Source organism: Tubulanus polymorphus, chromosome 8 (genome assembly GCF_964204645.1).
Source record: "Tubulanus polymorphus chromosome 8, tnTubPoly1.2, whole genome shotgun sequence".
NCBI classification, from domain to species: domain Eukaryota; kingdom Metazoa; phylum Nemertea; class Palaeonemertea; order Tubulaniformes; family Tubulanidae; genus Tubulanus; species Tubulanus polymorphus.
In genome coordinates, this window is record NC_134032.1 from 6190961 (window position 1) to 6217447 (window position 26487).

Consider the following 26487-nt stretch of genomic DNA (forward strand, 5'->3'; position numbering starts at 1 on the left):
ATACTGCGAGGGCAAAGGGTGTCAGCATTGCCTTGGTGATTCAGATGTGGCGCCTCAAATCAAAAAGCCCGTGATTGTACCATGAATCAACCGAACGATACGACAACCATCGAAGCGAGTGATTATTGTGAGAATCTGCCAAACGATCAGACCAACATACTACTAATAAAGTATTAGTAATCGGTGACTCCAACCTCCGTAACGTCGAGTTTCCGGATGGCATTGTTGTTTGTCAACCGGGTGCTAGCAGTGAAAAGATCTCGTCACATCTGAATAAAGCGGAGAAACAGATACCAGATAGATCGACGATTACTGACGTTATTCTACATCTAGGTACGAATGACATCAGTAACAACAAAAATTACACCGACACCGTAGTTATGAACCTGTCATTAGCTATGGCCAAAACAACTGAACAATTCAATGATGCACAGATCCATTTTTCGAGTATTATCCCAAGAAAAGGGAACTCCAACAACGTGAAGGAATCCAACAGCCTTGCGATAGGAGTAGATAACCATATAAAAAAACTATGTGTTGAACAAAAAGCACATTTATCGATAACGACCCCGTTTTGAAACTTAAACCATCCGGTAAAGCTTTGGACCACTTTTATTCGCCCACCGACAAAAGTGGCATTCACCTCAGTCAAACCGGTAAGCTAGCGTTGCTTAAAAACTTTTGCGAGGTAATAGATGGCGTTTCCGGTGATTCTTTCTGCTCACCGATTTCGGCAAAACACAAGGAGCGGTCCCTATCCGAAACACCACCTTCGATAGAGAATAACAGGAAAAAGCAATATGTTGAACATTGATTGTGATCCTTGCAATTTTGTACGAACATGACTAACTCCGATTCTGATATTCCTAGTGCAAACAACAGTTGTTTGTATCTTAATGTTGATGAGGATTTTCCTCTTGAACGGGGAAGCTATCTGTTATTTCACATGATATCAGAAGCCTGAACAAACATTTTGACTGTTTTACCGACTTTTTGACTTGCAGTAACGGCCAATTTTCGGTCATTGGTTTGACCGAAACTTGGACAAATTCTAATAATTCTGACTCCAATTTATATAGAATTAATGTCTACTCGAGTATTAAGTCTCGCGCCAATGGTCAACATGGCGGTGGCGTAGCTTTATTTTTCATAGAGAATTTCAAAGTTCGGACTAACTTGTCATCTAAGTATCTAACCTTCGAATCTTTTTTCATCGAAATTGTTTCAGAAAAAAATCTAATATTATCATTGGAGTAATATACAGACCTCCAGGAGGAGAATTACCAACGTTTAGAGATGAATTCGAAGTCTAAATGGCTGAAATTACTCGCCAGAACAAACTTTGCTATTTAATGGGGGATTTTGATATTGATCTCATTAAATATGATATGCACAAACATACAGAATTTTTTCTCGAAACATTATTCTCCTATTCCTTTTCACCTTTGATTGACAAGCCTACGCGAGTGACTTGTGACTCGACGTCTTTAAGTGATAATATATTTTGTAACGATTTGAGAAACATTCATAAATCTGGGATTTTTATCACCAGCATTTCGGATCATTATCCAATATTTACTATTTGCAGTGGTGTAGAGCCTCTGTCTGATAAACAACCTTATAAAACTAGAATCTTTTCGCAGCGTAATATTTCTAAATTCCAAAGATTATTAATCAATACTAGCTGGAGTGAAGTTTATTCTTCTGATAATCCTTGTTCCGCTTACTCTGCCTTTATTGAAAAAATCTCTTCAGTTTTATTAAGTTTTTCCGTTGGTATCTGTTAATCCAACCGATCCATCATTTCACAAACCTTGGATAACTCCTGGTATTGTCACAGCAATTAAAACAAAAAACAGCCTCTATAGGAAACTTGTTCGAACTCGTTCTGATAAAATAGAAACCAAGAATAATTCGTACAAAAATCTCATTTCAAAGCTTATTAACAAAGCTGAATCTGATTATTATTCTGAAAAGTTACTTGCTGCTGGAAATGATATGAAGAAAAAGTGGAATCTGTTGAACACAATTTAAGGGAGAAACACTCATTCAAAACTACCAAACTCTTTTACCTCCGATCAACGCATTCTTTCTGGTGATACAAATATTGTCAACGAGTTCAACAATTTTTTTGTAAAAAATTGGTGAAAAGCTTGCTAGTCAAATCCACGATACAGGGCAATCTTTTCCTCAATATATGAATAAATCGTGTCAATGAAAATATCTTTTTTCTCCCTACCTCACCCAATGAAATAAGTGATGGAACTCGAGTTTTATGGTATCCGAGGGGGGGGTTGTCATGATTGGTTCAAAAGTTATTTGACTGATAGGAGTCAAGTAGTTAGTTTTGATAATACTATATCGTCCCCATTAAAGGTATCAATTGGTGTACCGCAGGGTTCCATTTTAGGTCCTTTACTCTTTATTTTATACATAAACGATTGCGTTAATGCATCCAAGTTGCTCCAATTTATTCTTTTTGCCGATGATACCAATTGTTTTTATAGCCATACAAATATTAATGAATTGGTTTCTACAGTAAATTCAGAACTAGTAAAACTTGGTATCTGGTTTCAAGTGAACAAACTTTCTTTAAACATTAAGAAATGTCACTTCATAATTTTGGTAATGCAAATCACTTCAATTTTCCCATTCATTTAAATGGTGAATTAATCAAACATGTTCACAGTACACATTTCTTAGTTCTTTTCATAGATGATAAATTAAATTGGGATGTCCATATCAAAAATATTTGTTGTAAATCTCACGCTCCATTGGAATTCTGAATAGATTTAAAAAACATTTCCCATCATATCTCCTTATTACCCTATAGTTTTGTTTATCCTCATTTAACATTCTAACATTCTAACATTCTAAGATTGAAACGCATTTTACCAAATTTCAACTCAGTGTATTCTTGTTCAAATTCAATAACTCACAATTGCCAAATTCTTTCAACCATTATTATCAAAGGAATATAGATATACACTCGCATTCAACTAGAAACAATATTTTTTTCCGTATTGCTAGATTCAGGACCAACAAAACTCAATTTCCTGTAAAAATCTCTGGTCCTGTTGCTTGGAACAATTTGCCAAAAAGTCTGAAAAATCTTTCGTGTATCCATATCTTCAATTGTATCTCATGAATTTGTGATTCTGAATTTTTCCAAGTTTATTTTAATGCTTTTGTATTTGTCATCTGTTACCAGAGTGTAAGAATGTATGTATGTTAGTGTGATTGACAACGTCTGTGTATGTGTGTGTGTGTGTGTGTGTGTGTGTGTGTGTGTGACATGTTTGGTGTAGGTATATGACTGTATGTGCGTATGTGTATGTGTTCGTCTGTTCGCGTGAATCTGTGTGTGTGTTGGGGGATTAGAAACTTTCGTAAGCCTTTGTTGGCTTCAGCTAATCTCCCCCGCATTATATTAAAATGTCCCATACTTGTATATTTGTGTATATCCTTATGGTATGTTGTAATTTATTGTGGAAATAAATTATTATTATCATTAACGTTGTAAGAACTTTTGAGTTCGTTCAAGCGACGTTGGAGCCGTGAATACTTAATAGCGCTCAGAGAACGTGCGAAACTTGATGGAAAACTCGAATTTAAATGTTTTTCGATACGATGTTAACTTGCTTTCTATAGATAGTCATTTATTATGAAATATTCTTTATATACTCATTTATTCTACACAACGCAATGTCTCTATTTCTAGCCCTTATGGCGATTCAATTTCATACGTGAAACTATCACTTAGTATAGTGATTATTAAAATCTTTCAGTTTAATGCGATACATGTTATCTTGGAGTAAACTTTCTAATTTGGCGCTTACCGCCGCCCCGGAGTGTCGAGAACGACATGTGTTGGTTCTCTTATATGATTCGTTGATGACTCTCTTATATGATTGGTTGCTGTTTCGCGCCATGTATACTATACTGTAACCCTATACTGTAGTAATAAAGTTAGATGCTGTTTAGATTCACAAAATACAACACGCTCGTCGACTTTGCTCCTTCGGATCTGGTCAACTCTCTGTGGTGATAGTCACTCCATCACACCAACGACTACCAACGAATTACTAATGAGAACACGAAACATTTCCGCCCGAACTATTGAACTGTTCACCATCATGTTTTCTCTCTGGAATTCCTATCGTAACAACTTCACCAGCCCCTATATTGCTATTTTTCGATTATCGCAAGGCATTCGACTCAATTCCGCAGGACAAACTTTCCAAAAACTACATCAGTGGTTGGTATTTAATGCAACCAAAATACTCTTGTTGATGAAATACTCTAGGTCCGTGATGAAACAGTTATATAACCCCACAATACACAAAAGAAGGGACATCCGAAAAGATTTCCTTGAGCAGCTTTTATGCTTTAGTAATGCTTCACCCCTAGTTTGTATCACATCTAATTACAAAATTTTTCTTTTCGCACTGAAATGGATTACATTTCATAATTTCAGTTAAATTATGCTGATGACTATTAGGATATATAGTCGAAACGTTGAAATAATTGCTACTAACTCAAGGAAACATTTCAGACCATTTTTCTTGCAGTATATGCAGGAATTTTCTATTACCTTGTTTCATCAAGGTTACAATTTGGTCAGTTTTCCTGAAGATGACTAGAATTAGGATATCGTCATCATCAATTGGCGGATATTGTTTTTAAGTTGAAAAAATGAAAGAAGAATTTCGGACTTTGCTTTTACGCTTAGTTAGTACCAGACATAATGAGGCTATTTGTTCCGGATTGCGTATATAACTAGCAAATTATTCTATAACTACACTAGTTTATATCAGTCGAACTATAGCTTCACGACACAAATTCGGTCGACAAATCGGTCTAAACAAATGCGATTGAACCTAATGGTTTGCCGGCTCTAACAAAGATGCACCGCTGGATAAAACCTTGATGAATATTCTTCGAGGCCTACATTTTTGTGCAACTGTCTTTTTTCAAAGATTCGCCAATAAAATTGTCAGAGGATATGGCCTAAACGTGTGGATGGGCAATTTTTCTCAACTCAACGACTGAATTTTCTAAAAGTTTCATCGCTAGTACTATATTTCTAGAAACCATAAGTAATGCCCACATTTGTATGAAAATAAATGATACATACTTACGAGAGATGTTTAAGAATTGTATTCCATTCTGTAGGCAGTTAGTAGTCTGCGGTATACACGTACATATCTGCAATCCTTGTCTCGAACGTACGTACCAAATTTCTTCACTTGCTAGAATCGTGCAGGCACTCTTTCTTGTATTCAAATATTGTTTACGTTATTGTCAATCCATGATTCGGACCGATTTGGCGTTGTTACTATCAGGTAGCGTTTGCAAAGAAGCTGATCAAACGGAGTTTCAGTATATTGATAACATTTCTGAACTAAGTGTATCAAGAGATATAGAATAGCGCTAGAGTTTTAAATAGACGTATGCACTAGACTAGCCATATTCAGTTGCACAGTACACGGTATAGGTAGGCCTACTGCTGATTTCTGTAGATTATTCTAATAGTTGGTGTTTTTGCCTCTTTTGGTTGATTTAATTTGATTCATACTAATTTTTCGTGTCCCTTACAAACCCACCAGTCACACCTGCTGGTAACGAAACAGGGGGTTCGATTTTGAAATCGGAAATCGAAGTACAGATCGATATATAGTTGGGTGATCTGTCGAATTCACAGATTTTGTTCGGTTTAAATCGAAGGAAAAATGGTAAATTTCGGTTCCAGGCCGTGTTTACAATTTTCCAGCCTGGTCCGGCTAGCGACTGATAGAGCTTTAATTTGACTGCCTGGTTTAATACTTTGAGATTTGGAAATAACTAGGGGGTAAGATCTTGTATATTGTCCATATCTATATTTGGTCGTTTCCCATGTGTAAACTCCGATTATTTATTGTAGCCTAGTTTTTTTTAGTAGGTTTTGATATAGCAATCCTCTATGTCGCCTGTCCTCCACGTTGCCTAGATTTAATTGATCGCGTAGAAAGAAGCATATTCCGAAACGAAAATTATCTCGACGTGAGTGGTGTTCTGGTGTCTGAAGTGTAGTTGTTGACATCGACGGCGCAGCTTCTATGAGATTGCAGCTTTCTCTGCCAACGACTGCAATGTGTACTTCCCATGAGGTTTAGATTTCCTTAAAGGTTTATACGGTGCACTCTTAAAATCAGACAACGGGGACTGGACATTATCTCTCTGATGATCATCTTAATTAGCGCATTGATTCGAATAGCAATACTATCAAAAACAACGTGGAGACCACATTCAATAATATATCGTTATAAATCTATAAATATTAAATGGAGAATAGATCAAAACTGTTACCCGGACTCAAAATTGCGGATCCATTTCAGGGGTGGATTCAAGGGGCAGGGGGAGCGCTCCCCCCTCAAAATTTCAAGGTGCCCTTTTTTTCAATTGTTTTTTATTTCAGTAAAATTTTACATAGAACTAAACCATCCGTAGTTTGGTGTTTAATAAATATAGTTGATCTTTTCTTGTGACTTTCATGGAGGGTGCCTAGACCACTCTTCCTTTTCGACTCTTATCTTTGGCTATTTAATACATGTCTAGGATACAGGATTCGGAAAGGCTCCCAGGTGCCACCCGAAAAGCCCAGGTTAGCTTTAAAATTCCATCAAATTTAGAAATGCGGTGCGAGGTGTGCGTCACGCTCTTTGAGTGCCCTTATTCGTCAAAATGTGCCCTAACTTTACCTGCTCCCCCGCCTTAATCAAACCCTAGATCCGCCCCTGAGGTTTCACATGGTGAGGTACAGTTAAAATCAGTTCATTTTCAACGAGTTAACGCTTAGCTAAGAACTGTGGAACTTGGTCTAGAACCTCAGAATGTTTGACCCGTTTGTTTCGGGACGTAGTGTACATTGTATCCAAGATATTATATCAGTGCATGTGGTTAACATGTGGGTCCTTAGAATTCGGATGCGCCCAGGAAACTAGGGTCCCCCGCCAAAACTCATGTTAGGTAGATGTGATGTGATGTGATGTGATATGAATTATCTTCGTATATGTACATTCACAAAATCAATGAGCAAACAGTATAGCTATTATATACGTAATTGTTGAAAGACTACTTTAAAGCACTACAAGGAAGCAGCCCTCAGAATACTAAAGGTTGCAAACCTATAACGAGTTAAAATATCAACAGGCTGAAGGAAGAAAACATGTCTGACTGTCAGTCAAGTTTATCTTCGACTTGAGCCGAACAGACAGCAAGCAATGTGCAGGCTATGTATGTTTTAACTCTACCGCCAATGCATATCATGCATGCGCTGCTGTGGCCTTCACCTCACTGTTGCCCCTACTGTGGTAAATCATGCTTTACCGGGTTGCACGTAATTATTTTCGACTAACGAAATGAGACGTTTCCCCAGATCAAGCAGGTGGATATCACAACGGAAAAAACACGAAGATGCAAACAGTAACCATTGAGCCAAATCATCTTGTTATATCATGGACTCAAAAACGATTTCGTTTTTGAGTCCATTAGTTATATATGTACCGCTACTTATTTCATCGACTGATACAGGCGCGTTTTGCAATGGAGGATTCTACGATATCATCTAAATATATCTAACTATATATCAAAAGCTATCATCCATCAGATGGGCTTAAACGATACCACTTTGTTATTGTAGCAGTTGGTTAGCAGCACCGGCGCGTCCATGTGTCTAATAAAATGTTCACGTACAATTTCTGTTATTTCGACTGAGGGTTATTAAACTTATAAATTCTCGTGTTTCACCGCTAGCAGTTTTTGATAATCAATGAATATTTTGTAAGTAGTCAGGCCTTGTTCCAGAAATTGAACGAGATTTCATTCAAAACGCATTAAATAGTTCGCAACTCCGACATATTTGACTCATAAACGCACAATTACTGCACCCGGTTTCAAAGACCGGGTATCAAAGTTACCCGTATGGGTAAATCCTGAACCTGTGTTTTCATAGAACGGGTATCGAAGTCAAATTCCGATGATATTGCGCAATGTGGTACCGGCACCGCTACTGTGGCAATCGAGGATTCCACGCATAGCAGGCGAGGATCCGCAAGGTCCAGTTATACGGTTACCGCGCTTTAATTTTTTTCTACATTTCAATAATTCGAGTAGTCGTTTCTCATTAGTCAATCAATTTCTAATAAAACTATACCATACACTTATTGGGAACGTCAATCTATAACTGAGTGTATTGTCGCGCCATCGGGTTTGTGCCAGTACCCCATTGATTATGCAATTTACTAAGAAAAATGGCGTGAAACAATAACGTAAACTAACCAAAAAAACATCAAGTAGAGGCGCGTTCACACTACGTTATTCAGACTGGTCTAAATTTGACCAATTTCCAATTTGGACCGGGCGAAGCGTTCATACTTTCAAAATATTCGACAATTCAATTTGGACCGACCTAAAAGGAAAGGAATCGCGAGACTTTTCCGATTTTGGAACGGACTATCGTGTGTGAGGACAGAAACTGGTTCCAGTTCCGTCCTGAATTGTAATCTGCTTGTAGTTGCTTTGAAAGTTCGTAATGAAAAAAGACTACAGTAGTTCAGCGCAATATCGTAATTTGCACTACTCGGCCTTAGCTATATTTCGAACCAATTTGCTGGTCCCAGGAGAGGTTCTCTTCAGATTTGAATATATCATCATTTAAATTGTTTATTTATGGGGCATATCGCGCGGTTCTGTCTCTGTATTCCGAAGTTAGAACAGGCTTTACACTGTGAGATCCAGACCATAATTCCCTATTTTTGCGTATTTTCTAACATGTGATGGAAGTGTAACATATGGAGGATCAAAGTTCTTCTCGAGCGTGGGGAACTATGTTTATCAGATAAAACAAATTCGTTTTCCACTACCTACAGTTCTGTTACCTGTTAGATGGTTACTAATCAAATTGACAGGCGATGCTCTACTGATTTCCTATCTTTTAGATGTAAGAAGCCCACCACATGATATTCATACATTCATATATATATATATATATATATATATATATATATATATATATATATATATATATATATATATATATATGCATACCATATATGTATGTACGTACGCACGCACGCACAACGCACCACACACCACACACACGCGTGCGTGCGTGCGTGTGTGTGTGGTGTGTGCGTGCGTGCGTGCGTGCGTATATATATATATATATATATATATATATATATATATATATATATATATATATATATATATATGTGTGCGTGTGTGTGTGTGTGTGGTGTGTGCGTGCGTGCGTGCGTGCGTGCGTGCGTACGTACATACATATATGGTATGCATACGTAATAAAACGACCTCCTACCGACGATTAAACTGTTCGTTTACTGTATATTGATCTACGTTATGACTTTTTTTCAAACATCAATGTCAGTAAATAGAAAACTACTATAAGTAACAGTCGTGTCACAAGCGGAATTTTATCAGCAGCAATGAAATTTTGCAATCCCTAACTCAATTCACTTCGAACGTAAAGTGCCAGGGCCCCGAGATGGGCACGGGAACGACATACCAAATATTAATATACAGCTATGAAATGTTCTACTCGATGGGGTACCCACGCCTCTACTATGAAAATCGAGGATTCCACGTAAAATGGAAGGCGAGGATCCGACATGTTCGTTTGTAGGTAGTTGGTCGTCCGCGTTCGATTTCTTCCACATTTCAATTAAAACTGAATAAACATTTTCCTTAAATGAATATCGGAATTGATGAATGAAAACTATTCCCGTCCGATATCATGAGTAGAAAAATGAATCTATTATGTGACAGGTCCTGCGATAATATGTGGATCCGGGAGCCTAAAAACTCGCGGTTCAAAGTTTATTGAAAATGAACTAATTTTGATAACAAATAAGATGTAGTTCGTCGCCTAAAAAGTTGCAAGTGGAGCAAAATCTATTGTACACTATTGGTAAATCGAGATTTGAAAATGTATTTACAGGTAAAAGATAATACCCAACTCTGGACTGGAAAAGCTGCTCAATAAGTCGCCATCAAACTGATTGATATAGTTTTCATACGTATATTTGTCTAAACTTAATGTATAATGGATCATCGTTCAACTTGAAGTCCGTCTCTTGAACGCGCTGATCTACGGAAGAGCAATGCGGCCAACAACATTTTATTTTCCGTTTAAAAAGTCGACTTTTCGAATTAGTAAGTCGTATTTTCGACTTAGTAAGGCGACTTTTCGACTTTAAAAAGTCGACTTTTCGAGTTCGCATGTCGAATTTTCGGCTTAGTAAGGCGACTTTTCGAGTTAGTCAACCATTCAAAAAGTCGACTTTTCGAGTTTACAAGGCGACTTTTCGACTTAATAAGTCAACTTTTTGACTTCATAAGTCGACTTTTCGACTTAAAAAAGTCGACTTTTCGAGTTACTAAGTCGACTATTCGACTTTAAAAGGTCGACTTTTCGCCTTTTAAAAGTCGACTTTTCGACTTTAAAAAGTCGACTTTTCGAGTTACTAAGTCGACTATTCGACTTTAGAAGGTCGACTTTTCGACTCAAAAAGTCGACTTTTAAAAGTCGACTTTTCGACTGTCACTTTTTGGTACGGAAGTACGGAAGCGATAGAGGGCCTCGAGATGTCGCGTTCCAACTCGACAAGTCGTCATATCTATGTCGACATACCGCGATATATCGCGTCAAGTCGACATGAATATGTCGACATATCGTGACGTTTTCACGAAAAATTTCGCTTTTTCGCCCATTTTCCACGGGACAAGCCGTCATTTGAAGACATGTCTAAATGTATAATGTCACGATACATGTCTAAATGTCACGATATGTATATGGCACATCACCGGGCTTTATGGGCCATATACTCCTTGAGATGTCTGGCTGTACCCCCTACCCCCTCCCGTTTGACTATGGGCCTTAAGTATGCGTCCTTTTATTGAAATTAGGTCAGCTATGTCATTGGGCCGAACAACTATCACCACCGGCGGACGTACGGACGAACGAAAAGTTGACTTTTTAAAGTCGAAAAGTCGAATTACTAACTCGAAAAGTCGACTTATTAACTCGAGAAGTCGACTTTTTAAAGTCGAAAAGACGACTTTTTAAACGGAAAATAAAATGTTGTTGGCCGCATTGCTCTTCTGTACCTATCCGTATCACCTGGGAAGTGACGATGAAATCCTGTACATTATGGTGAGGTCACCTCATAGGTGACTGAGCTACTGACCTAATTGTCCGCTAGATGGCGAACTAGTGAAAGGTCGCTGCATTTATGACAAATGCTTTAGAGTGAAATACCCAAACACCGATAGGTGGCGAGACTTCACGATAAAACATTTGTTTTAAATATCTTTTGACATTTTTTGAAATTTTTGAAATATCTCGAAAAATGTAATTTTTTTATTCCCCAGAGATAGGTTAAGATACCGGTTTAAAGAAATTTTACAAAGAATTCCATTAAGTCTAGTTTGCTTGCAGGAAGGTCGCTTTAACACCAAAATCAACCATCCTACGTTTTTCGTGATTGTGCATAGGAATACGCCCCTCCGCCAATTCTTGCACAGGAATATTATGTTACTTCCATCATAATTTTATAGATTAAACATTGCAGGGTTTCTAATAAATCAAAATTTTCATATCTCCAGATTTCACAGCCGTTTGAGCTACAATAGCAATCAGACATGATTATGCAGTATAGTATAGTAGTTTATTTGTCACCATCAATATGTACAAGATTAATAATAACAATAGTAAATTACAAACAATGAGGTGACAGGAGCCTGAACAGAGCGAACAATTTCGCTTTAAAATTTTCAACACCTTGTGAGGGAAAACCGTTGAGTGTATTTCATGCTAACGTCCGAAGTGTCAAGAAGAACTTTGATAACTTCAGTGATTACCTTCAAACTCTGAACCATCAATTCTCTGTAATTGGATTATCCGAAACATGGACTGACGAGAATTTCCCAAATGAATCCTTGTATCACATCCCAAACTACACTAGTGTTTTTCGAAGTAGATCGAATGAAAAGGGTGGCGGTGTAGGTATCTTAATAAATAATACTTTTCGGTTAAAATTAGGGAGGATTTAGTTATTGGTAAATATCTATATTTGCTGAGTCTAAAATTTTAAATGGAGTCTTCCTTAACGATATCAGAGATCATTACCCGATTTTTGCTGTGATGGATATTTTAAATGAGAAATGTAATCCCAATTCCCCTAAAATTCAGATCCGTGATATTAATCCAAGGTCAATCGAAACATTTTCCCGATCATTGTTAGCCAGCGATTGGTAGTGTGTTTACCATAGCAATAGTCCAGAAAAGTCTTGTAACGAATTCTATAATATTGTAAATACGTGTTATGAAGCATGTTTTCCGGTTAATAAGTGAATAACACCCAAACAACACAATAAACCATGGATTACAGCAGGGATCAAAACGTCTATCAAAATTAAGGATAAATTATATAGAAAATATATAGGTAAAATAAGTATTGAGAGCAAAGCCAAGTATTGTAAATATAGGAATTTCTTAAACTCTTTACTTAGAAAAATAAAGAACGTTATTACAAAGAAAAATTTTTATCGTGTCAATATGATCCTAAGGAAACTTGGAAAATAATCAATTCATTACTTAATAAGACCAAAAATAAGAAGTGTAATTCCGAGTTTTTACACAATAACAGGGTTATTACTGATGAACTAGAAATTGCAAACCAGTTCAATGATTATTTTGTAAATATTGCTTGATCTCTTGAGTCTAAAATTCCAAATTCCATTGACGATTTTAAACAATATCTTGGCGATAAAAACGATGAAAACTTTTTTCGTTCACCTACAAACGTACCCCTCAGAAGTCGGGGAAATAGTATCTAACTTCCAAAGTAAACCAACGTGTGGATGTAACAATATCAGCAATAAATTACTCAAATCAATTATTTCCGTTATTTCAAGTCCCTTAACTCATATTTTTAATTGTAGCTTTGTCACAGGTATAGTTCCCAATATTTTCAAAATCGCTTACATAACCCCTATTTAGAAAACGGGTGATAAGCCTTCTTTTAGTAACTATCGCCCTATTTCTGTTCTACCTTCAATTTCAAAGGTGTTGGAAAAACTTGTTTACAATCGGTTGATAAAATTTCTTGACAAATATAAAATCTTAAATGACCGGCAGTTTGGTTTTAGAAAAAAGTACTCAACTTCCTCTGCATTAACGTACATTACTGATAAAATAGCAAACTCTCTAGATAATGGTTTAATAACCCCTGGGGTTTTCATAGACTTATCAAAAGCATTTGACACAATTAATCACAAAATCCTAAGTTCAAAATTAGACCATCTACGGTATACGTGGCATACCATATCTCTGGTTCCAAAATTATCTAACTAATAGAAAACAAGCAGTGAAGTTCAATAACTGTTTATCCTCAACTCAATTCTTTTTGCGCTGATGATAGCAACTTTTTTACAGCCATCATGATCCAAAATTTGTCGAATACACATTGAATTCAGAGTTGGCTAATCTCTTGCAATGGTTTCGGGCTAATAGATTGTCTGTAAATGTAGGAGAAACCCAGTATATTATTTTTGGTAATAAAGACCATATTAAACTCACCATTAGTCTGGATGACCAAATTATCAAACGTGTTGATTCTACAATGTTTCTAAGTGTTATATTTGATCACAATTTTACCTGGAAGGAGCATATATCTTTTACGTGTAGAAAAGTATCTCGTGGAATTGGTATAATCAATAGATTAAAGTACATGTTACCTTCTGATATTCTAAAAAATCTCTACTATTGTTTCGTTCACTCACACCTACATTATGCCAATCTTATTTGGGGAAATGCCTCTAAAATATATTTGCAACCATTATACATCCTTCAGAAAAAAGCCCTTCGGATAATCACTCGTTCAGATTGGCTTGAACATACATCCCCGATTTTCAGGAAATTAGAAATTCTTAAACTGGATGACATTTACAGACTTCAAATTGGATCGCTTGCCTTCTTAGGTATCAACCTTTTATTACCGACCATTTTCAAAAGATTTTTTCATTCTCAGGAACACCAAAAATCTTCGTTCTAGTTGCAGACCCATGGCCTTATCAATAGAATTTCCTAAATCTAAATACCAGTATACATCTATAACAAGAAAATTAATTTAAGAAAATTATTTGACGCCTACGAAAAAAATGTAGAATTTCTGGGCTAAGCTAATGTGGAATTGCAAATTTGAAATCGAAGTTTTAAGAAATTTGGGGAATGATGAGATTTGGCGATTGGATAGATGATACAGGTCTTCGACTCTAGTAGTGGTTTAAATTTTTTTATTGAAAATTCTCAATGATCGCGAACTTGCGACCGACTTCATTTACTTATGCCTCTAAGCTGGTCTGCAACTTCATTGCCTCCATGGTTTAAGAAAGAGCTCTTCTGATGTCTGCTTCATCATGACCTCGAGCATTTCGTGTGGCCTAGCCAGCCGGCCCGGTCCCCGGGCCCGGGCCACGGGTTTGGCTGTCACTCGATATCCTAGAGTCTTGAGTCTGGGTTGAAGTAGACACTGTCATTTAAAATAACATGCTTATGTTGTTCTGTATGAATTACCCGTGTGTCATGTATGTTGCATTAATTTATTTTAAAATTTGTATTTATTGAATTTGGGAATTTTACCCCGGGATTTCAATGTTATAAGGATCAATAAAGAATTGAATTGTCACCTAATACACATGCCATCAGAGGACGCGGAGCCGTATATGACAGCTATGCTATTATAAATTGCTAATCTCACGAAACCTGCATACTCCTAATATCAAACATATTTTCTAAAACGTTTGAATATTGAAATTATATGTTTACACATTTTCATATTGACCGCTTGTAGCCGCTGATGAAATTCACGCCGGCCCTTCCCACATCGTAGATAGCTTCGTCATTCCACCGGCATGCCCACGTCAAGGTCTGACTTTTATATCGGACTTCCGTATCGTGTATACATCCGCCATTTAACCGAATAATCCGATTTACTTATCATTTCTATTTATGCCTGCCGCTTCTGATATAATCATACATCCTTTACTATTACAATACGTCTTCTAATGATATTCAATGCAATATAACATTTCGGATTTCAAATATAGGTCATTATATAATCACAGGAAGCCATTCTACATCTATGTCAATATTAAAATGCCAGATAGCTTGGTTGTGTACACATAGACCTGTGACGTTTTGCACGTCGATTTACGTCTGTCGTTTGTAAAATGACGCTGAATGGTTAACATTTAGGTTTAGGTTTCATAATGGTAACGTTTTATAAGGCGTCAAAAAATTCAAGGAGCGAAATTTTGGAATGGTTTACCAGAGAAATTGAAATATCTAGACTCGATATCCAACTTCAAAATCCAGCTTCAGCGTTATCTTCGTTCGACTTATTAATTATCTGTGTAATCGTTTATAACGTGCTAAATTACTTTATCTGCAATTTTCTATGTATATTATGTATATTTGGTTTGTTTGGTAAATTAGGAATGAATGTGAATTGGTGTAAATGTCTGTGTGTATGTGAGAGTGTATGGACGAGGGATTAGGACTAAATTAAGCTAACTTTGGCTTCTCCTAATTCCTCGCATAATTTATTGGTACGTTGTTTTCCATATATTATGTATTCATTTGTAAACTCTGTAACAATCTTTTATGCAAATAAATCATATCATATCAAAATCAAATAATTCAAGCATTACATTATCGGAAGTTTCAAACGCCTGACCTAGTATTGCATAGCTATCATAACCAATTTTTTTTGCTTTTACGAAACTGTCATTCCTGTTAAAGTTTTCCCCGAGATACACAATCCTAAACTTTACACCTCTAATCCCTGGTTTCCAAACATAAATTTCGAAATTCGTTTATTCCTACTTTTAATTCGAGCTAACACTAATAATTTAGCTTCATCATCCACCGTATGGCCCTTGTCGGCGGAGTATTCAAATCGTATCATCAAAATGTACAACCCGAGAGATGTCTGAATTACCGTGTCGTCCGCATAAGGCATAATTAATGAATAAGTAAAGTCATCATTTCTCGATCACAATTCAGATTTAGTTTTTCAATAAACAACGAAGTTGGTTTACTGCATGAAATAGGGAATTAGTCTTCGATATCGTATAAAAATAAGGAAACTAGTCAATAGGCGATAGATTTTCACCTTGTCTTAAAACCTTATATCAGCCGCAAAATATTGTGACGTGTTGCGTTAAATTTAATCTACGGAAGACCTTGCTCGTTTAACGCCATGTGGTGAGATAGCTGGTGTTGCCGATTCCCCGTTCATGTGCAATGAATGGAAAAGTCAGAAGTTCTACGTCGAAACGCCTATGGTTTCCACGGGTTTTCCACTGGTGAAAAGGAATTATTCTCTAAATGCTTAGTATGCTCAGCTGTTTGGCGGTTCTAATGAATGTTTTGCAACGCCATATTGGCTGATCGTTTGAAGAAATAAGTCGCTGGTATTTGTTGATAAAACCCTGAATTAAATCCAACTAGAAAGAACCGGTTATTTCTGGTTCACTTTTGGTGTGTTTGATATAGTCTGCAATGATTAAAATGGTTTATTGGTTAACTTAGATATCGAGTCAATACAGGAATAAAATTATGTATGTGATCAGTCCAGGTTATCTATGAATTAAGATCATTTACCTTTTGACATCATGACTTTTTGCTGGAAAATCCTTACATTGGACAAGACTAACATCGAGGAAAGAATCGTCGGGTGACGTCGGTAACGATGGCAGTACCCGTCGAAAGTTCGATGCATGTATCGAGCCAATATATGAATGTGAAAGCAAGGCACACTTAAGATAAGTGGCTCATGTTTGAAGGTGAAAGCTTATGGGAATGTAATAAGAGTGTAGTTACTATTATTAGAATGCGAAGACTTATTTGGGGGGTTCAGGAGGGGGTATAAGGAAGTGGCAGGGACTGAACATTAAGAAGAAGCTGAGGGCTAAGGAAAGTGAGGTATGTACGGAATATAAATATAAGTTAAGGGTTTGGCACGGAGAGAGAATGAATTGGAGGTTAGGCGTGACCATACAAAATATAACTGTAAGTTTTGAATATTTAACTCGAGGAAGAAGCAGACTGAAGAACAACCCTAAATGGTAGTCAGATTACCGTGGTGACGCACGGAAGATTGGGATCGCACACAGAATGTGGAGAGTTCTTCAAATCTATACCTGACGAAATATAAGTTTCATCAAATTATTGCTATGAAATCGACGTGTTCGTACATTTTTCATTTTTTGCGGGAAAATAGTACCTGGTGAATAAAGAAATTACTAGAGAACTCAAACCGGCCAGGTTTTTTTTTTCCAGAAATAATTGCAGCAGTAAGGAAAATATCCATGTCTTTAAAATATCCTCTGCGACTCTCGTAATAGGTCAAACTACGTGTACAGTGTACTAGTGTTGAGTTGGCATTCGACGAAAATACACCCCACCTCAGATACCAATTATTTTACTCAATCAGTTGTGTATATATGTTGTTCAGTATAGGTTGACTGAGAGCGCCTTTTCTAGCGTCGCTTACCATCTGGCCGAGTAAACATAGCACACGATGATCTCTCTTACTCTGTAACTTTCAGAACGATTTGTAACACCACACGTGGTTACCCGTCGGATCTACGTCCGGTTACCTCGCTTCAACGAATTACCCGTCGTTAATGCGCGACGTTGAAGTCGTTGGTTCATCAACAGCTCTCTACCGGGAACTTTCAACATCAAACTTACCACGACATCGAGCTGTCAATATTCTATAGTGCACACAAAATAAAAATGAATTCTCGCACGCTCGAATTTATTTGTGTTTTATTCACTCAACCTTTGGTATCAAACAACATATATACACTATATACACTTACTAACTACCTTCTCGTATCTAATATTTGAGGTGAAAAACATTTACTGGACAACTTATTATCAAATCTAGTAATCATAATTCTTTTCATATTTGATATGTTTATTGGTTTGAAAATGCTTTGATTTATGTGATTTTGAATATTTACCTCCACAAAAAACAATATATTTTTTCATTAGATTTAAATCTAGAAAATTCATTGCCTAAATTACATTGAATTCCAGTAAGTATCTATTGGTTCTAAAGTATCTATTGGTTCAGTAATTCAATATGTTTCATTCGATAATATTTGATGAATTAGATAGACATATCGATTTTTATATTATCTTCCATACACTAAATTTGTTGTTAGGATATAATTTTTAACATCAAATGGTAAAAATGATTTATTAGTTTCTTCGATTTCAATTTTATATTCGGTTTCTTCTTCTCCTTTCTTCATTTCTATAACAAAACTTTTATTAAGATGAATTGTCTAGATTGTTTATATCTAAAAACTTATAACTTATAAATTCTAACTTATATCGATATAAACATTTGGTATTTCAAATCTAAATTATTTTGCCAACACTTTACACACACTGTTATTAATTTCATTTCATGAGCTCAACCCTTCGACCTTTCGTATCAAACAACATATATACACTTACTAACTACCTACTCGTTGGTGCATATGATAGTAGATTCTGCGGTTACGGTGAACGAGAAATCACCCGTAACGGTTCGATCTCGTTGATGTTTATGAGTAACGTACATCTGTAGAAGAAGCAATTTTCTTAAATTTAGCAAGTTACAAACATCGAAGTGTACAAATTTGCCATAACCAGATTACAATGTCAGCTATTATTAGAATGATTAGAATGGTTCGGATATTTATGCTTTGAATCTGACATTCATGGCTATTAGTTTAAAATTGATCCGTATCTTTGAATTGGCTTCGGTTAAAATACATGACGGATGGAACAGCAGCAGTGAACCGATCGCCAATATACATGAACAAACAGGACTACCATCGGTAACATTTTACACAAAATCCAAAAAAGCAATCATCACAGGTTTTTCATTATTTCAAATTTCATACGCAATTATTAGTTTAAATCTACAGAATATCCGATTGGAACGTCACTAATCCGTTGATCCAGACCTCTATTAACCAGATTGGAGTGCTCATTCGCGATTACTCATTCACATGTAATAACTCTCTGATCAAAACACTTACATTGGTGGTTTATCACTGCGCAGGCGTTAAGGCTGGCTTATGTCGACAAGCAACGCGACGCCTACCGACGCAACTGGGTTTATCGCCGATTAGCGGCAACTAGCGGCCTACGAGAGGCAGCCAGTTGCTGTTCTATCGGTTCGATATAAGCCGGCTTGCGACGGTAACCCGACGCCTATCGACTCGTCGCAAGGCGTATCCGGCTAGTTACCCATGTGCTACTCCGGCCTACGGTAGGCGGACAGTTGCTTTCGATCGCCGACATAAGCTCATCTGCGACGCGACGGAACTGAGCGCAGGGGTTCCAGCCAATGAGAGACCGCATATACATAGTACAAATTATCACCGCTAGCTATAACGTCATTCATAATTAGTCAATAACTTTCGTAAACCAAACTTTCGGCACGGCAGAGGACTGGACCGATAAATTGGTAGAATTATGGTGTGAGCGGCCATCGTTATATGATGTCGCTAGCACGTTGTATTCAAAACAGAATCAGAAAGATCATAGTCTTAAAGATATAGCTTTTCTAATAGAAATATATTTCCTAATAATTCAAATTTATTCTCAAAATGCTTATCACGTGACCATATGAGCCGTTGCAGTTGCTAGTAATCGCAACCGACATAAGCAGGGAAGCAACTGGGAGGATCTCATATCCCGCTAGTCGACCTCAGTTGCTGCGAATCGGAGCGCAGTCGACATAAGCTGGGCTGCGATCGCGGTTGCTCTCAGTTGCGTCGGTAGGAGTCGGTAGGCGTCGCGTTGCTTGTCGACATAAGCCAGCCTTTACAGTATACATCGGCTTCAACTGGACACGCGATCTAGTGACTTCAAGTGACATCATCGGTGTATATGAATTGGAAGGGGTACGTGTAGTAGGAACTGATACTATACTCTCTCGAATCCTCTGCGTTAATTCAGACGGCTTTCTATGCATACTGTGCGTTTCATTGAAGGGTGCACTTACAACCAAGTCTAAAAAAGAAATATACTTTAAAATTGAATCGCTTTCGATGGTTGATGTTAATTTCTTGTCTATGTCAGTAAGTACTCTAATAAATTCGGATCGGGACAAATCATTGCGTTTGAATGGGGAACCGGCACACCAGCTATCCCGTCAGATGGCGCCACTGAGATGTCAGACACACTCGATCAAAATAAGTTCATTTTCAAGTAACTACTTTGATCTTGATTTTCGGTCTTCCAATCCAAAAATTTGGCAAATCACGCATCGACATAAACTCTGATTAAGAGTTCATATGTGCCACGATTTGCATATATCATGCAGATATTTTGAGAAATTATTGTTAGATTTTAATTGAGTTTGAGAAGAAATCCAGCGTCGACGTCGTATTGTACACTAGCGAACCTGGCGGATTATAGTGGAATTCCGCTTGCCACAGTAGCGTTGCCGGTACGCTACTGCAACTGGTTCCGGAAATGACTTGATTTGTTCGAGCGTTGTTTGGTATCGGGCGAATGGTTCAGTGCGCTTTCTGATCAGGCACGGGCCAGATCTGTGCCAATTCGTCCAGAGCAAACATCGTATTCGCGTGATCATTAATTCAAAAAATCTTTCGAGACGATACGTACAATGACCTTTGAAATGTCTAGTGAAATGACTGGAAACAGTCAGTGTTCAACATTGTTCAACAATGATGACGTTAGAAACACGCATCAACACACATAAACAATAACAGTGAGCACGTGATGAAATTGCCGATTTAATTCTCAGAGAAGACTGAACTGAAATTAAAATCAGTAGCATATTTATAATTTGTGAACATATTACTTTATAGAATAACTTTAAGTTCAGTTTATCGCCCGGTGAACCAACAACGAAAAAGTGTGCAATACGTCCCTAAATGCTGTTAAAAAACAGACTGCTCTATTTCATTTTGTTACGATTGCGTTCGGTAACTGTGTGTGACGATCGTCGTAAAGTAGAAAATAAGCTGGTTTTGTCGTCACGGCCCATTCACTAGGTGCTCCAACTGGTTCACAACGATGACCCTGGAATGGAAATACCCTGACCGAATGGAGAGCTATAGTGGTGTCATTTCCTTCTGACATAATTTCCTACCCATCTACGTATATGAAAAATGAAGGCTTGTGGTAAACGGAAGTATGATGTTGCGTTTTTGGACCACCCTGTATTGATGAGTTAATTATTATAAACATTATAAAAAATTGAAAGTTCGAACTAACGACCTTGACTAACGACCTCGACATTTATTTAATTTGCATTTATCAGGAATGTAACGTTATGGCCCGAACTATACGCCACTGCAATGTCTATACAAATGGGATAATCGCATGGCTACTGTGGCGATCGATACCACGTATGGCAGGCATGTATCCGTCATGTTCGCTAGTAGATAGTTGGTCGCCCGTGTTCGATTTCTTCTACACTTCAATTAAATTTGAATGAACTTTTCTCTTAAATGAATCAATTATTTATGTAAACAATACCAATATCCGAGTAGAAGAATTAAAGTATTGCTACATTTCGTGAGTGTTGTGATAATATATGGATTTGGCAGTCTGGAAATCAAGTTCAAAATTCATTGAAAATTATTTAACTTTGACAATGGACAACCTACTGCTCGTCGCGCCATCTGGTTAATGGATAGCTGGTTGTGTGGGTGCCACATTGACGAATTGTTTTCTTCTTTTTAAGATTGATTCAACCAATTTCTGATAACATTACGCAATCAATCATGCAATTTACTGCGGGAATTTGCATGATATAATTACAAGTAAGCCAGACATATGTGCTTTAATTGCGCTCATTATGAACACTTACGAAAATACATAAACTGAATATCAATACTTTTGTATATTTTCGACTCATCGCAATGATACAGCGCAAGCGAAAGTGGCTAAAGAACTAAACAGGTAAGATACAGATACACATTAGCACCCATTTCCAAAGTTTAACTCGGAGTTAACTAAATGTTTAATACAGTACATCTACTGAGAATAAGGGCTTCTTTGAGATGAGAGTTTACAGAGAGTTAGCTCAGAGTTGAGTCAGAGTTTCCTTGTTTCCTGGAGACTAGTAGTTTATTCGAAGTTTTAACTATATCCTAACGTCGACTTCGAGAATATTGACTTATCAGCTTTGGAAACATTTCAGACTCTTTTTATTTTTCAAAGTAGCATTACAACACGGACTCAGAGCTAAGGAGTAAAAAGATCGAATAGATATCATTTTATAAACATATGTACACATGTTTTATATATCTAATATATAATTCTATGTAATAAGCAAGTCTTTATTATTCTAGGTTTTATATCAACAATGATGTTCTACTACAAGTTATTCCTCTTATCAATCGTCTTAATTCACGTCAATGAAACCAAGAAGGTACGTAGTTTGGGGAGGACTTGTCGAAATAATAACTTATAGTTGTATAACTTATATGCATTTTTACAAGCATGTTCATAAAATGAGAACATGACATAACTGTGGCGATGTAAAGAGATAGATTGTCTCGCCATCTTAGAAATCAAACCGCCAAATTGCTCGTGGAGGCAATTTTTTCACAAGGTTGATCCTTTCTTGCGCATGCGTTACTCCACCTAATTTCCGGCTATATTAATCATATTTACTGGGTTCAAGGGTCCAAAGGATAGAGGTTTGGGGGCTCTTGACCATTTGTACACATCTAACAAAACGCATAGTTTAAGGCAGAGATACCCCACCGTTGCATGGGCAGCGGGAGAGCTTGTAACTAATTAAGATCATGCGTGTGATTAGTGATTAGAAAATTAGTGAAGTACTCGTGGACGAACGAAAATCCATAAACTGTCTGGGTTAGGGTTAGGTCATGCATTATAATAGAGTAAGGCAATATTAAGTTTTAAAAAAATATAATGCCGTCAGTTGATTCTCCGTTAGTGCAGTGTTCTCAACCGTTCGGCCATAGTCTGTGTTCGAATTCCAATTTTCGCAATGAAAACGTTGAATTTTTAGGTCAAGCAACGCGCATGCGCACAGGGGAAATCGCAAAAAAATTGCCTTGCGGTGCGAGTTTTGTCGACTTCAAGTCATAATATACAAATAATTGATTAGTACGACCTTTTGACGGATCGTACAAATACAAATAAAAATAGACTTTATTGATCGTTAGCAAGACAAAATCACCATCGGTTTAGTAACAATAAAGTGGACAGAACAGTGATAAAATTTGCACTTTAGAAAGTTGAACACGATCAATTCCAACGATATTATCGGTCGATGGATCGGTGATGAATGGATCGCCGACGGATCGTATGGGCGACCTCTAGTCGTCACACTTTGAAAAAGAAAAAAATATCTCTCCCGCTCTGCCCATGCAACGGTGGGTAATCTCTGCCTTAAACTATGAGTTTTGTTAGATGTGTAATGGTCAAGAGTCCTCAAAACTCATTAATAGAGACTACTTCAGAAAGTCACTTATTCGAGTTTAACTGTATAGAAAATAACTAACCATCTTTGATATCTTTTTTGTCTAACAGGCAGCCACCACAAGCCGGTGTCGGGCTGACCTGGGCATAATTCGAAGGATCGACGTGGCGAAAAATGGACGGGTTCGGGTGCTCAGAGCTCAGGTCGAATATGAAACCGATTTGAAATATGAAATAGCCATATTGACAGTTAAAGGACATACAGTTTTCTTCAGAAAAGGTATTTGAAATAGATGTAACATCTCCTAGTCCGTAGTTTCCACCGCTACCGAACAAGATGATTTTTGGCTCTCCTATTTGTGGTCTTTACTTGTATTGAACATGCAACAACCCGATGAAACCAGCACGAATCAAAGGAGATCTATGAAAAAATTGCTACTTGTTCACTGCCCGTCAGCAAGTTTAATTCTGTTTTCACAGGGCCCCATTCCAGAGGGCACCACATGCTGCGCCAAGATGATGCGTACTTTGGTTATCCACTGCTCACGATTTGTAGTAATTTGTTTAGGATTTCGATATCTGATGTTCTATTGCTGAGGTATTAATACCGGTATTAATATAAAAAGGCTACAAACCCTATGACATAGAGATCGGTACTCCTGGTGACGGTGTACATCCGTTTATCTCAAACATTCTATTTTGTTATCAAAAGGAAACGGTCGAGTCTGAGCTATATATGATCATCATACATTTGGCAACTGGGCACAGGAGCTCGTAAAGACCCCCTTTATCGAGATTCAAACGTTTCAACTCCTGACACAAGAGTATCATTTGATGTAACTATCTAACGATGGACGTATAAACTATAGATCTAGTATATACTATACATAATGTAACAATTGCGTAGTAGTTTTAATACACTTTTGGGGCTCATTGAAGGGGGCCAGCGTAATTGTTTTCGTATGGATAAATAGTCGTTGCCAACCGCTCGAGCAGTTTTAAGCCCAACGCACTCGACGATGTAGGGATACTCGGAAACAAGGGACAGATAGATGATTCCTGCATCGTATGTGTTTACGAGAACCATGGTTTCGGGAAAAAACGTATCAACATGATGGTGGTTTCCTTTTTTGTGTTTCCTGCATCGTGTGCGTTGGGCTTGAAATTACAATGATATTTCTAATAAGAATGGGTATCTTTTCAGAAAATGAACGCCAGTCAAATGAGATAAGTGCCGGTGGCAAACCGTTGTCCATTAAAACATTCCAGTTCAAAGTCCATGCAGACACGCGCGTCGACAAGCTCTATTTTCAGTTCTACATAACAGACGCCGGGAATTGTTTCGGGGTGTTCCGAGCAGATGTCAAACTAGGTCCGATCTCTGATGATAAATTGGAGGTATCCGACTTCCAGTTGCCGACCATCAACATGATCACACCGCTCGTGCAGAACGTGAAACAGGGTTCGGGATATTCGCTTATCACGGAAATGTCGCTGAAATCTACCAAGAAAATTGACCATTCGAGAACTTATAAACGATGGTCGAAATACGTTCACAGGCGCGATGATGGACGTAAAAATGTAGTGAAAAATGAAGGTCGGTAGCTATGACTGCTTGAGATAGCTCATTGATAATCTAATGAAAACCCCGCAGAAAGATTAAAACAGTCCAAAATTCTTTCCTTGAGTAAAAGATTTATTTTCGACGTTCGGTTGTATCTTTTAGTCATCTTCAGAAATACTAGCCGGATACAAAAGTGTTTTTCAGATATCAAAGGTTATAATGAGGACAACATCAATAATCCTGAAGCTGACTATTAGGATATAATCGAAACGTTGAATTTTTTTTAGTATAAATTGATTTTATTAAACGAGTCAATGGTATACAAAATAAATACACGCTAAGGTCCAGAGGACATAATAAGCAATTACAATTATAATTGAAATGACAGTGACATTTGACGGTGATAAAAAATAAATAAATGCACGTCGAAACGTTGAATGAACTACTAGCCATAGGAAACATTTCGGACTCTTCTTAACCTGGGCTTTCATCAATATACGAGAAAATGTCACTAAAAGTTGAGTAGGCTTATAATGTGTGGAAAAATATTAGTCACGATTTTTTTCAGCGAAGAGAAACTGGTTGAGCTCCAAAAAGGTTTACGTGGTACGACCCGAAATGGTAGTTAGTAAAGCTACACCTAGTGATGAAGGCATGTACTGTTTTGTGTTTGGGTTCAGTTACATGTTCACGCACTGCGTTGTCGTTCATTTGGTAGGATCGGGAACTTTCGGTAAAGTCACTTACGTGAAGGTTTTCAGCTCAAAGACAACGCCGCGGGTTACGAGAAAATCGCAGGGGATCGACATTGACTCGTTGAGCTACTATGGCAACGTTCCAGTCTCCAGAACGGGAGACATGATCTACGTGATGGTCGACGGATGGCCTCCTCCGTACGTGCAAGTGTTTAAAACCGATAAGCACGGCGTTACGAGGAAATTGACGAATGATGTATACTGCGGATACGATATGACGACGACCAGGGTGTGTTTCTGGTCGGATGATGACGCGAATAACTCGTTCACTGTTGAAGCCGGATACAGGGAGCCGCTCGTGAGAAAAGCGTTTGAGACGATGATCTACACACCGATCGAATTCACTGATGGCAAGAAGAATAAGAAAGTATCGTTTACTGATGGGAACGCAACGAATCAAGTGAGTGAATAATTTCTGTGTGGCACTTTAAGAGTTACACTGCGCTCTTAGACCTGACCTGCGTGAATTGGTCCATGCCCTTGCTAGTCTTCCCTTCGTGGTTGTTCACCCTTTTTGTCCAGACAGATTTTGACAAAGCCAGCTGGAAATTTGACAATAGGGTCCTCTTTGAAATAATTTTGTTTCTATGGCCAATACATTCTAAGCG

The 26487-nt window shown here is 37.5% G+C and overlaps 1 protein-coding gene across 2 annotated transcripts in view; it reads right to left on the bottom strand.

Moving 5' to 3' along the window:
- Positions 1-5178, bottom strand: part of LOC141909879 (carnosine synthase 1-like) — a 48728-nt gene extending 43550 nt beyond the window's left edge. Inside the window, exon 1 of one of the 2 annotated variants that reach the window (XM_074800549.1) lies at positions 5138-5178. The gene's annotated coding sequence lies outside the window, so the exon portion shown is untranslated. The remainder of the gene's footprint in view (positions 1-5137) is intronic. The other variant, XM_074800550.1, reaches the window with a different exon arrangement.
- Between the last annotated feature and the right edge of the window lie 21309 nt (positions 5179-26487).